The sequence below is a fragment of the Bacillus rossius genome, chromosome 2, assembly GCF_032445375.1.
Source record: "Bacillus rossius redtenbacheri isolate Brsri chromosome 2, Brsri_v3, whole genome shotgun sequence".
NCBI lineage: Eukaryota > Metazoa > Arthropoda > Insecta > Phasmatodea > Bacillidae > Bacillus > Bacillus rossius.
Window position 1 is genome coordinate 86,503,412 of NC_086331.1, and position 15,041 is coordinate 86,518,452.

The 15,041-nt window shown below is 40.5% G+C and overlaps 1 protein-coding gene across 5 annotated transcripts in view; it reads right to left on the reverse strand.

The window, feature by feature from the left end:
• Nucleotides 1-15,041, reverse strand: part of LOC134529434 (calcium/calmodulin-dependent protein kinase kinase 2) — a 466,877-nt gene that overhangs the window by 309,694 nt on the left and 142,142 nt on the right. For 3 of the 5 annotated variants that reach the window (XR_010074576.1, XM_063363520.1, XM_063363522.1), the window contains exon 2: nt 5,177-5,259. The exons of the other annotated variants lie outside the window; for them this stretch is intronic. The gene's annotated coding sequence lies outside the window, so the exon portion shown is untranslated. The remainder of the gene's footprint in view (nt 1-5,176; nt 5,260-15,041) is intronic. 5 annotated transcript variants of the gene reach the window in all.

Here is a 15,041-nt window from a genome sequence, read left to right on the forward strand (position 1 = left end):
TTGGAACGTGTTCATAAGCTCTTCGTCAAATAAGCGGCGAATCCGTGATTGCGCAGATACCGAGTTACAGAGACGCAAACACAACACAGGAAAAAAAAAAGTTGTTTCAGACAAACAAATATTTGTAACTAAATATTTTCTATCCATGCCAAGTCTTGTGAGCAGCATAATTGATTTTGTACCTCCTAACAAAATATATGTTTGAATTGAAGTCCTACTATTTTTCGGAACCAAATCACTCGTAATACAAAGTATTAGTTTAAATCAACCGCTTGTATTTATTTATCCCGTACAAACAAATATATTGTTAAGGCAAACAAACCCTTTATTTCAGTACGCTGTAGTTAAAGTTTCGGGACATACGTTAAAATTTAATGATAATTGTTAACCAATAAAACTGTGTGGGATTTTTACCACACAAACACAGTAAATTTCCTATCGTTTCGATTTTTTCCTAAACAAGGGTATTATAGATATGCCTACTATATTTATACGGTAAATTTCCCAAATAACGGCTTAACTTTAAACCTCCCATTACATGTTAAATAACTTTACCAAAAAGTTAGTTAAGTTTGAAGCGAGCACTAGCGAAGTAGACTTGAAGCACAAATACGTCTGCTTCACTTTAATGAGCACTTGGGGGCGCTCTGGACGAAGCTGAGGCAATTATATTGGCGTAGTAGAAATATTACTCCAAAATCCGAGGTTCTTTCTTCCCTAACGGTAGTTTGCCTAAATGTTAGGGGAAACGAAGTTAGTGAAGTATATAGCGCAAGTGGGCAGAGCGCAAGTAGGAAAAGCGAAGTCAGGAGAAAGCTGCAAGGAATCGCGGAGTAATTATGTTTTAAGGAAAATGCCGTTAAAAAAATCACTGTTAGGCAATGAAAAGTTAGTCAAAACGAAGTTAGGCACAACGAAGTTAGCCACAGAAGTGCTAAGCGAAAATAAGTTAAAAGCCCATGATTCTTAAATACCGATCTTTAAATTTTAAAAAATGTAGATTTCAAAATTTGTTTCCATAAACCAAAACTTTAACATCATGAACTAAATTCTGATAAAATATGTTTAAACATTTCTTGTTCTGTGTTATTATGTAAGATGTGTATGACCCGCGTGCCTTCGCGTGTTCTTACAGGCAAAACATGGTCTTGCATGTGCTTGCGAAGCACTGACATTTAACATGTATTATCATTTGAAAACATTATGATTGATTTTAAATAAGTCAGGTTGTGGTGTAGTTGTGATGAATGCGAGTTGCGTCTTACTATGCTGCTATTAGTGCAAAAAGACCTATCAAAAAATAAATGTTGTGCCACCAATTAATTAGTTTGTCAATATGGACCCCAACCATCAGTGACCGTAATATCTTTCTGTCACTAAAAAGCCACTTAGCCTTGTGACATTCACACAATTATTTTGCTGTCAACACAAAACATTTGGTAAGATGTCTATCGACAAAAATGTCATTTGGAGGCGAAGTAAAATTTATCCCTAGCACAGTAGCAAAATAAGGATGAATTTTATTCTTAATTTTTACTTAACTAGTTGCGCTGTTTTGTAGAAAGTCAATAAAGGTATGTTTGCGGCGTGTATTAATTATGCCAATTGAACAAGCAAAAGAGTCACGTGTTTGTAGGCGTCAGTATGTTAACGGCGACATGTAGCTCCCGAGCAGAGCAGCCAACACTCTGCCCTACGGCGCAGATGGTCGCTGGTGTCACGTGTTTGTAGGCGTTGTGGATTATGGTCGCGACATGTCGCTCCTGCCGGGCTCACAGACAGTGCGCAGAGCTTCAAGAAAAACAACACGATTTGAAAACTGCTCTAGATATCCGAGTGGGGTCTGTTTACGAAAAGTATTTATGGATTCGTTGAGAGCTGAAAATTATTTCTGATTCCGGATTATATTTTGCAAACTGTATTTTTATACGAGTTTTAATGGCTAAAAGGCTTGTTTTCAGAGTAATTTTAGTCATAGAAAAACCGGTACAGATTCTTGAAAGCACTTAAGGGACTTGCAATATACCTAGATCTCATTTCAGTTACGGTCGGCGTTCAAATTCCACAGATGTCCTGTGCACGACGAGAATACTGCGCGCTGACGGGCGACACCGGGCTAGAACAACACCAACTGTCTGCTAGTGGGTGTTGGCTAGAACCACCAGCACACCTGACCGGGTGGGCCCCCTAGGCCCTCGTACTTTGTAGTGACACACCGGCCCTTAGTCACGTTGGCTTTCAACGTCCAAGGCCGTCCGCTCTCCGACTTCCCCTCTTGGCCACAAATACACTCGCCGCGCGAGTCCAAGGCTAGGCCCCGTGCATCTCGTTTTATTTTTATATTCCTTTGTAAATTACTTGACTGCAAATTTTTGACGTGACAACGTCTAATAAATCGATGAACGCCGGCTGCACGCACGAAAAAGTATCCCATTACGCACATTCTCCCGTTTCGCTGTGTCCCGTTACGCTTATTTTATATTGCTCTTTGCTAACCTGAACCTCCTAGCATTGAGACCGAGTCCGTGGCGTAATTCTGTTTCCATGCATTTCAATGTAACATTTTCATTGCTCTTGGCTAACCCGTTTCTCCTAGCATTGCTGCAGAGTCCGTGGAGCAAATATATTATTTTTGACTGCATCTTGGTGTTGGGTAAGCCATTTTCCTTCACATCATCCTTGAAACACTCCCATTCGTTTCCTACTTTTCCTATCATCATCCTATCCTTAACAGAATAATACAGATTGGAAGAAGTTAAATAGCAAACATGTATAAAAGTTATAGTTAAAATAATCTCTGCGTTAAAGTAATTAACATATTTGAATTAATGAGTTCAAATAAAAGTAAATTTATCAATTAAATTGTAGATTTCATTTCACTCCTTCTTATCCATACAAAATAGTGATAATTCAATAAAAATGATTCAATTTTATTCATAAAACTATGCAATCATTTCATCAATGTTTTGTTATGACGTTGTCACGTTAAACTATCGTCCGTAAACCGACTTTACAGATAACCAATTTTTTTATTGGAAGTTCATTATGACTATACACCTGCAAAATTTCCGCCATTTTTAAAGCCGCGCTAGAATGCATACCAATACACATTTTAACGACATTCTCATTGAATCATGGGTAGTTTGACACGGTCTGAAGGACAAGAACCAATAAAAGAATTTCCAGGCTTTTTTTGTTCATGTTTCGGTTACAAACCACCCTGACGCTGAAACGTTAAAATACTACTAGGTCCCTATTACAAACCAAACCAGTTACATTTTGGGTTAACTATAGGCAAGCAACATCAAACTACCAAGCTATCAGTTTAGCTACCTAACATATTTTCTACAGAACTGACAGCAACCCGAATACATGAGTATCTACAGTAGGATATGCTGCCTTAGAGACCAGAAGGAAACCACACTCATGCGAATATGTTACCTATACGAAGGATACACCAAAGATATAATGTTACTGCACGGGAAACTGTTGATAACAACATAAGTAGTGACTGGAAAAATTCACGAGTTTAATGACCTTTAAAATAGACACCACCGTCCTTTGTATACTATGCCAAATGCCATCTATTTATTGGCTGGTGTATTGTGAGACTTCTTTGCCTGTAAGTCTCTGGTCTAGAGTTTCCCTCTGGCCCATAGTTCTACGCATAAACTGTGAGTCAATAGCATATTCAGCCTAATGGTATAAGTATTTTAGTTCTAGCCTATTGCGAAATAAATCTACTATTTTTTTCTGGTCTTTCAACATAACTGACAGATCGGTTATTTTTTAAGGCAAGTAGTTCAATAAAAATAAAAACGAACATTTAAAAACCAAATAAAATAACCATGATCAAAACTATACAAATATAACAAAAATAAATAAAACTATAGTATTAAATATTGTAAAACAATGATCAGAGGTCCAAAACAAAGACGATGTATAATTTTATATTAGTACACGCCGTTTCAGGTTTTTCCTTGCAGGAAAGGCCACACAACATTTTCTTTCACGAAATTTGCACAAAAATGTAAGTAAAAATTTGGCAAGAGGTAAGCGCCGAGGGGTAGATACTCCTTAAAAATGCCAAAGTTTCCAGTACAAATCTCCAATGACTTTGTGAGCTGCAGTTTTGTGTTTCAAAGGATAAGCTAATTTCTTGGTACACGCTAAGTTCCAACACGACGACGGAGAACCGAACGAAAAAAAACACAACCTTCAAACGTTTGAATCGCGTTGTGGATGACACGGGCCAGAACCCGCTACATCCTGCGTGACTTCAGTTCCCCGTGGTTTTCTGGAATCGCCCACGGCTGGGACGGTTCCTTGCTGTAAGTAGGGGCACGCGATTCTCTAGAAGTAAAATCTCATCGATCGTTCCCTTGAAATTGGCGGCCGACTACAACAGAAGTCATTGCCCTGTTTGGCCGGTCCATTCAGGACGCATTTGTTCCCGCACTGGATGTCTGTAATCGCTGGCATGCATCTGGAATAAACCCGGTCAATAGAGAAACCCAGTCAATGCTAAAATTTAAAAATAAAAAACTGTCCTGGAAACCTTTTTGCTAAAAATGCATGGCTGTAGCTGTCAGCCATGGGAGATTTTCCTAGATCGCTAAGTACTTTGATTTAAAAACACAACTGTCCTGGAAACCTTTTTGCTAAAAATGCATGGCCGTAGCTGTCAGCCATGTGAGATTTTCCTAGATCGCTTAGTGCTTTGATTTAAAAAACACAACTGTCCTGGAAACCTTTTTGCTAAAAATGCATGGCCGTAGCTGTCAGCCATGTGAGATTTTCCTAGATCGCTTAGTGCTTTGATTTAAAAAACACAACTGTCCTGGAAACCTTTTTGCTAAAAATGCATGTCCGTAGCTGTCAGCCATGTGAGATTTTCCTAGATCGGTTAGTGCTTTGATTTAAAAACACAACTGTCCTGGAAACCTTTTTGCTAAAAATGCATGGCCGTAGCTGTCAGCCATGGGAGATTTTCCTAGATCGCTTAGTGCTTTGATTTAAAAAACACAACTGTCCTGGAAACCTTTTTGCTAAAAATGCATGGCCGTGGCTGTCAGCCATGGGAGATGTTCCTAGACATCTAAGCACTTTGAAGCCAATGTCGCTGCGACAAAGACCTCGAGGGCCTGGACTGGTCCGCAGGCAACAGCTGTGTTACCTTCATGAGTCGCGGTCGCGGCACACATCCACACGAGACGGCTCTCGGAGCTCCCTCAGCCTCGGCGCGGGAGACGAGCACAACTGCGAACAAACAGTACACACTTTTATTTCATTTATTTTAACTGACTTTTTTTTTTACGTGGCAAGGTTGTATTCCACTGACTGTCCCCGCCTACCCGGGCACACACACACGGTGTGCAGAGCTTCAGAAAAAAACCACGCGATTTAAAAACCACTCAAGACATCCGAGTGATGTCTGTTTACGAAAAGCATTAAAGAATCCGCTAAGGGCGGATGAGGAGTTCTGTTTCCGGATTTAGATTTTTTACTGTCTTTTTTATAGGAGTCATAATGGCTAAAACGCGCTTTTTCTGGATATATATTTAGGCATGAAGCTTCCACAACAGATACTGATAGCGCTCAAGGGACTTTCTCTGCGACTTTATCTTCATTTCTTCACCATATTATGTTACGGTTATCGCTAAGTTCCCTATGCACGACGAGAAGACTGCGCGCCAGTTCAAGACTTGCGCTTAGAGGCGATTACGCGCTAGAAGCAACATTAACCGAAGCTCAAATAGTGAAGCTAATTGGAACAACAAAGTCTACTATCGCACTTATCATAACGCCTCACCAACTCAAATACGACCCTGACTAGGCGGGCCCCTTAAACACATAAATGTTAACAAAGAACATGTTTAGTTAAACGTATACAACTGAGTTAACTGTTATAAAAACAATAAAAAAGATAAAAATTAAATATACAAATACACAACATTATTTAAAGTATAATGTAATAAACATGATATGAAATAAAACTGACATTATTACAGACCAAATACGTAAAGGTAGGGGGATTGGAGAGAGAGAGTTTAAAAATTTACCTAACGATATAATTTTATCTATGGTAAAGATATTTTGTGATAGAAAAAGTATTGTAACTAGCCAAAGGCATAAACTATCCTAAAAATACAAACATATTTTTGGAACTATAATTGTCATGTATTCACACACTCTAACTTACCTAACTGTACGTATAAAATTGTACTTAACCCTATTGCAAAATATATAATTTGTAATATACCTGCAGCAACAACGTTCACAGTTTATAAAGAAAATTAAATTTTAAAATATTATATTAGCTTTGCATTAGTTTTTTGTTTTTATTTGGTCAGTTTGTAATTAATTAGGGTTTAAAATACAGACATAAAAAACTGGTACTTGACTGATACTCGTGCTTTCCACCACCCACACATGGGTAACCTTCATAGACGAATAAAAGGAATTATTTTGAAATGTCATTACGTGAAATAAAATTATTTCTGATGTTTATAAAAATAAAAACACCCATGTACCGGTCTGTAACTAGAATCAATTAAAAATTAGACTAACTTATTTCTACAGAAGTTTTTTTTTCTCACGGAAGTAACGTACTGTTAAGAGAGGGAGAACAGGTCCGGAAAAGATAGCCCATTTAATTACTTTTTTATTTATTACATAGTTTTAACTTTATTCGTTATGTTACAACAATTTAACTGTATATCGACAAAATAATAATTATTTTTTTAGGTGCAAAAATTTTCACTCCCCACTGGAGATCGGCTCGACAGTGGCTCTCCCTGCTAACCCTCTCTTACTGCGCAACTCTGTCCCAACACATTGCCTCTCACAACTCACTCGTCCGCCGCACATACAACTCCTGGATTCTTCGGTCCCCGAAGCAGCTATCTTTGCAAACGAAGCCCGCTGCTCACTGTCCATTTTCGCTCTCCAAGTGGTCACACGCCCTCTTCACTGCACTACTCTCAACAGTCTTGCACTTGCTCGCCGGTGTCTTCACCAGCCTGTCACTCTCACACTGCTCGCCGAGCCGGCCTTCGTCTTAAATACCTGCCAAGTCCCGACCTGGAAATATCTTGTATCCCTCCGAAGTATTCCGTCATCAAAATCCCGAATGTAACATTCGAAGCTTCGAGAACAACGGCGTTCTAGTTACGTCACTTAATGCAAACCGGGCTCTGGGAACGTGGCGAACACTCGAGAGACATCTGTTTTCCAACCCGTAGGTTGGCACCCTCAGCCTCTCCTCCCAAGTATGCGCCCTTTAGGGTAGATTGGGAGTCGGCTCACAGAGCAATTTATACTTTCCAGAGCAAGTAAATTAAGACATAACTGTCAAGGGATTACTCCCCCATTTGATCGGGAAGGTGTTAGAGCTTCAGCTATGACCAGAGGCTAGGGCTACCCATCCCAGCATAGTCACCATCTCAGCCACCTGCCTCTCTCAACTAACCAGACAGTTGGCTGTGTCCTTAGCCCTTAGACCTTATCAGAACTGCTGGCGCCTACCCCGATCCACCACATCACACTGAGACTCCTTAAAACACCCAGTGAACCCGTGATAACGTGGAGGCCTATCCAAACTCTCCTAGCTGTCCAGGCTAGTACCGGAGCTGTGTCGTCAACCACCACGTCGACTCTTCAGACGGCTAGGGAACCCTCTGACTCGAGAGACTATTATAATCCGTTACAGGGGTTTCCCCCCCTTTTCTTTGGTGACCCAGCGCTCTTAGCCGTGAGGCCCTACCGCCCTGGGGCCCCCATGGGCTTGGATGCGGATACGCTGCATACGCAACCAGGAAGAGCGTTAGAGCTTTTGGCTATGCAAAGAGACTGAGGCTACCCATCCCAGCTTATGCACCACCTCCGGCCCCCTACTCCACTCAGCTCACCAGCAAGTTGGATGCTCCCTAAGCCCTCTGGAGTCATCACTTCTGGCGCCTACCCCAGTCTCCCGCCTCACACTGGGACTCCTCAATCACCCAGTGAACCCGCGGTCCGGTGGAGGCCTACCCAACCTCTTCCAGCTGTCCAGGCTGGTAATCGGAGCTGTCCTCGTCGCTCACAACGTCAGCACGTCAATGGGCTAGGGAACCCTGATACCTGCCCCTAAAGCACTCGGGGCACCACTCCCAAGTACGAGTCCTTCCCAACAAGAATCCTGGGCCTTAGAGGAAACCTCAGCGGGGCACCATTCAACATGGTGGATTCTCCCCGTACTACGACCAACATTTGGTCTCATCGGCAGACTGTTCGCCGGTAGCTTGACCAGACCATCACGCTTCAGAGTGCAGCCACGAGGTGTCCTCGTCGCCTCGGAAAACCCTCCGACCCGCCGTACCTCGGCCCGACGGGTTTACAGCCGGTTAAGACCCGGATGCGACTGCACTCATCGGGCGACGACCGCCATCAACCCCAGCTGGAAAATGGCAACTACAGTGCCCAGGCTGGAGGCACCTGGGGGTTACCTCAGTACCTCCACCGACTGCAAGGCTAAAGGGGAAACCTCACCGTGCAGTTTACAGCCCGTTTTTAGGCCCGGTCGCCCGACACCATAACCACCATACCCAGTCGAACTCCTTTACCATGGGGCCATCCATTCACTATGGTGGCCCTTTTGGGACCGATGCACCGAGGCTCGGCCGTCGAACCCCCCGGAAAGGTTTCTATCGCATCTGCTGTTGCCCGCAGATTCAGCCCTTTCACCATTTCCGGTCTCATACATGCAATTGAGGATGCACTGAGGCAGAGTTGGACCCGGCAGCGCCCTCTTTAGTTAGAGAGGTGCTATGACCAGAGGTTGGGGAACCCTCCCAACTTAGTCACCACAATCCTCCCCCAACAGTGGTGCCAACGTGGAGGCAGAGGGTTGCCACTTGATTTGGAGAGGCTATATAATCGCATCACACACCCTTTCCGCGGGCTTGATGGTTCATGTCTCGGATACTAGAACCGGCAACAGTTCCGACACCTCAGACGACAATCACCTTCCTAATCGGTGTGTGGAAACCTCAGGACAGGCAGAGGAGACCTCGGGGTTGCCTGAATCTCCTCACCGACTACAAGGCTAAAGGGGAAACCTCGCCATGCAGTTTACAGCCCGTTTTTAGGCCCGGTTACCCGTCCTGCAGCGCCACTGCCAGATAGGTCAAACCCACTCCCACCTGACTCGAGAGACTGCGAGAAAGGCGCCGCTCCTAATCACATTAACACAGAGGGACGGATGCTACCTGTCGGGGAGGTGGGGCCTCCCCTGGCCGACGCGCCTCACCTCTAGTATCTCAAAACAGTTCTACAAAATGCATGAATTAAGTAGCGAAATCTGCTTCAATAATAGAGAAAAAGTAAATAGTAGAATACTTTTTAAAAAGTATTTTTCTTGTTATAAGATAGAAAAAAAGACAGATGTACTTTAAAAAAATAGCGAGCATTGATGATGAACATTCTTTTTTCTTGAGGCATTATTGTGGCCTTGGCATATATTTTAGTTGACCTTGAATTTTATATATTATAAAGTAATTGAAAATGGTTTATTTCTGTTTGATTATTAAATAATATTTATATGAATATATTTCAAAAATATATATCAAAAAAATTTAAAAATAATTTAAATTAAAGAAACATAAATAGATCAGCGATTTAAAAACATTCGTTTAGATTCTCAACCATCAAAAGAGGCAAAGCTTCTAAATGAAAAAGTATCCTAACACTAACCAAAATGCAGATAAATATTAAATTAAAAATATTTATTGATCTTCCATTTTAAGTGGCAGTCCAACTTATCAAGGTGGCCGCATGGCTAGGCCTCCAGATTTTCTGAGCTCCAAGTTTGATGCGCTATTTACAAACCGCTTCAGATTTATTAAAGTTGACTGATTGCGAAAACATTTAAGAGTCATTAAACTTGCCTATTCAAGAAGAGTTTGAGGACTTCGTTCTAACACAGATATTTTAAGCAGTGTTAAAGCTAAAATGTGTATTTAAGTTCTTGTTAAGGTATGAACAATGTAACTTTAATATAAAAAGTTGAATAGGGGATTCAATAAAGCCATACTTTACCTTAAAATAACATGCTCACCCCATAATGTCCCGTGGAGTCGCATTAGCGATGGGAGACTGCGTGGCAGTTGGTGTCTGGCGCGTAAAGGCTAAGAGACGTGTGATGCGCGATCCAGCATTGCCCTTAGCAACCCCGAGCTTAAATAGTTTGACGAAACAATAAAATAAAATAAATTATTTTTGTTAACCATTGAATAAAAAAGTAAATATTTTTACAAACTAAAACTGTAGTTAATTATATTAGATTAAGACGTATTACAATACGAAAAAAATTTAATAAAACAATTTTATGACCATTTTATTTTTTTCAAAATATTAATAATCTGATTATATCTCTAAAGTTAAATCTGGCTTGAGCACGATTAAATAAATGCATCGCAACATGTTGTCAGCATGCTGACATAGCATCATTGCTGTTACATATTGAAATTTCCCCATTTTACCAATAACCCCTCTTCAACTACTTGATTATGTGATTTATTCAGCGAAAATATACAAGTGTTAACAAGGGGTGACGGACTGCAAGGACAATAAGTCTACAAAATGGATGGCCGAACATAACTCAGATCTCTCCTTGTATACCCACAAAACCAAATAAAAAAAATCCCCAGTTCTCTATCCAAGAAGTAGGACAATTAAAAAATTTAAATAGACCATGTACGCGCGTTAATATGTTAAACAGCTTTGGCATGATTAAAAAATGCTTACAGTTAATATCACAAGGAAGAGATAGAACCTTATTCGTCATATTAAAATGAACCAATAATTGTTAATATAATTTACGCCACGTTTGTTCTAGAACTATTTAATTAGCTGATAAATTGTAAGTAAACTTGAAGAAAATCAAAATTGTATAATCTGTGCTTGCTGGTTTCAGCACCAAAACAATAGGTACCAATTGTTGTAGTTATTTTTTCAATATAAAAAATATATGAGCTTGTTTTATTCATTTTTTGTTACTTAAACTATTTTTCATTCGTTTGAAAATAAGCCACGAAATACGTTTTACATTTTGTATCTGAATACAACTGGACGATACGCACATTCATGATGAATTTCATGCTATTAAACTTCCGTTGCATGCTGGGCACGCATTTCGTTGCATACTAAAATTACATCCTCAACGTGCCTAAAGAAGTATAACTTCAATAACAATGTAGAGTTAAAGGAGATGGTCATACTGGATGTCAGATGGCGCAAATACCACATTGTATTTGAGTCCATGCAAGGTAGTGACTGCCACAATCATCTCACTCAATGTTTCGCATACTTGCATCATCACATCAATTGGGGGGATGTGTGTTAAACTAAAACAATAGGATACCTCTAAGAGCAGCGTTCCATCATTATTCAATCAAAGTTAGCCACATCCACCTGTGTACTGTAATCCATTAGTAAGTATATAAATTTCTGTGTAAACAATAATGCCTTTATGACTTATATGACTTTAACTGACCATATAAATTTAACTATAAGCAAGGCATATATCACCCAATGCAGGGCGCAATAACTATCAATATGGTTAGGGTTTTCGTGAATCAGTTCCCACACACTAAAAACTGACTATATACAGACTGAAGTGACAATAAATTCGATTCAATATACAACAATTTGCAGTATAAGGGTTCCCACAAAGTTGACATACAGGGTCTGGAGTCAGATGAATCCTGTGGGGGGCAGCAGCCATTAAGTAGCAGGTCTTTGTGAAAGAGATAGCCCACTGCTCCTATCAACAGGTTGATATGTCTATCAGCAAGTGCTGGCCATATGCACTTCCACCAAATGTAGCCCATATGTGCTACCGCCTGACGCCTGACACGAGATATCGAGCTTAGCTGCTGAGACCTCTGGACCTGACTCATCAGATGACGATACAGGAACTTATAGGTGACAACTGGTAGTGAGGCAGCACTAACCAAGGCTATACACGGACATTCACATAGCCATGTTTTGACAGTGTTGCCCATTGTAAGGTCCGATTAGAGACACAGCACGTAAGGATCGAGGCAATATTTCGTGGAAAAACATCATTAAAAATTTTAAACTATTCTTTCGACAAGGTCATTTTTATAATGATGTATTATTGCTTATGTTTAACCTTGAAAGTTCTGTTATCCCATGCGAAACAGTAAAAACAGTGTCATGTTTTCCTGTCCAAAGGCCGGGTCATCCTCCCTAAGGGTAGATGGGGAGTCAGCTTGCGAAGCCATTTAGAGCCCGACCTTTTAGAAACACTTGACCAAACAGACATGGCAAACATGTCCCCTCCATCCTGCACCAGCACAAACAGCCTAAGCTCACTGTGCCAGTTCAGGTCTTCTCAGGATAGCTTATTTGATGCTTCACTTGTTCCTTGTCAGTCAGGCTTAACTGCCACCCTCCAAGCAACCTCCACAATTAAGCAGAGAACTGGGTGACCTCTCGGTCAGGATACATGCAACACCACCGTTTCAAGCCCAAAGATCAGCAACCTGGCCAGCTATTACAGTACTGTAGAACCGTGGTCCTCAGGCTGCATATCAATCTTGGCTGGAGAGCCAACACATCGCTCATGGTCTGTTCGGAACAGGACCAACACATCTCTTCCCAGCAACCCCGTCCAAGGCAGAGCACTAGGGGCTGTATCCGAGACGTTCGGGTAAGGTAGCGAATAAACAATGCCATGCTGGGACACAACCATAACCTAACTCGCGGGCCGAATAACAAAATGTGTCTAAAACGAATCTCAGTAAGGGAAGAGATCGGCAGCCTGAGCGAGGCTAAAATTAGTTGCACATAGCGGAACAACGTGTCTCTATACAACATTTGTTTACATTTACATGATAATAATGGAAGACAATAAAAGTCAGCGTGTCTTGGTTACACCTGACGAATAGCCTGTTTTAATTCTTATCAACATTTGGTTACAAAATTTTTGTAACCGAAAAATATCTACGCCATAGAGGATATAAAATTAATTATTTATATTCACATACATACATGACATCATTACTAGTGTGTTGATATGTTTCATTTTTATATTAAGTAATAACTAGGGGTTATAGGCCTATATTATATGAAATAACCAAAGCAACGGATCGAGATAAGTATTAGAAGCTATTATTACAATTACTTAAAAAAGAGATTTAATTTACTTTTACTGAATAAAAATGTTCATAATACAGTTATGTGTTTTATAAAAAGTTAAAAACAATTCCCACTATCGAGTTTTCAACTTATTTCTATCCATATTCCTGCATTTGTGCACCTTGCACTTTACCACTTTGCTATGGAGACAAGACAAAGTTATATAATAAAATATGGGTATTCAAATCTGCTATTCTAATTCTCTCAAATATTTTTTTTTTATTTGAGATTATTTCTTTTTGTGACCATTAAAGTGTAAAAACTGTATAAAAGGATGGTTTTGCTATCATATCATCTCATTTGGCACACCTTGGTATGTCTCCGATGGCGTCAGACGCGGGTGCACCATCTCGATTAAACCACCGAAAAAGTGAGCTCTGCTCATGCGCAGAAGTTTGTTTAACAGATAGAGCAAGCATATGACACCAAAATCTGTTCTCTAAAATTAAGGGACTAGATGTGACGTATATAAGGACTTGGGAGCGGTAATTTGCACTCGAAATACGGATATGTTACAGGTGTAGTATATTTAAAATCTAAACCCTTATTTTTGTGTCTTGGAATATCGGTCTAGGTGACCTTTCAGTTGTGATGCAACATTACTGTATCTCCCAGCCTCAGAGTTCGGCGGCCGAACTATCCATTATGATGCCATTCATGAAGGAGGTAGGAGTAGCTTCAACTTCGATAGGCATCCAACAGTCAGTGAGGGTGCATCCAGGATACCAGTAGAAAAAAAACTGTGTTAGTTGTCATGGCTCTCCGAGTTAGCTGGAGAGAAAGTGTCACATACTACAATTTGACAGAAGTAACCTGTTTATTAGCGTATCCCGCCACAACATGGTTACATCGTGAAGAAAAACTTTACCAGCCTACCATAGAGTTTATATGTGGCTGAGATACATTTGGTGAAAATCACATAAAAAACACTAGTAGTTAAGTATACACATACATATCTGTCCTACAGAGAACCATTACTATTAGTTCAAGAAGTCAAGTATTGCATGGATCGACTCATAGGTTGGGTCTGGAAGATTTACTGTACAGATCCAAGATATAACATTCTTCACATCTGGCTCGTATCTAACCAGACAAGTTAAGTCATCAGCATGCACATTTAATTTCAGTCTTGAGTATACCTCTGTGAAATTTTGAAGTGTCTGACAAACATTTAATTTAGGGGTCCATTATAACGGAGAATCAGTTCATTGACATGAAACTTCCTTAGTGCACAAAGTTTTGTATCATAGGGGTGATAACCTCCAAAGTACTATGCCACAAATAGCAAATGCGATGTCACCTGCACTATAAATTTGGTCCCCTTTGTCAAATTACTTTCCCATACCATTGTTTAAGAATGTCAAATTCTTCCTGTCCATATTGACGAAATACATCATGCATTTTTACAAACAATTCCTTAACGTATATTATAGGTTGTTACAAGGCCAAACAAACCTTCCATTACACTTTAAAATGCCACATGCACCCATGTATGGCCCAGGATTAGAAACCAAAAAACCGTTGCTCCGAGTTTGATTAGCGCCATTGAGTTCGGCACTTATCGTGCTCTCACGGCAAAATGAAAAATGATGGCGGAGAATTCGCAGGAAAAACGTTGCGGTCGTGCTGGGGTAGAGATTAGATTATGAAACACGGGAGAGGGTATGGCGCTTATATTGAACGCTGCTGATATCGTGAACAAAGCGGTCTGCTTTTGTGTCGCGGTTCCGATAATCGCTTGACATCAGTACCCATAAAACCGTTCTCATCACGTACATTGCGGGTGGCACAGTGGTTGAGAGACCAGATTGTTCGTCTCCTATCACGGCGATACATGA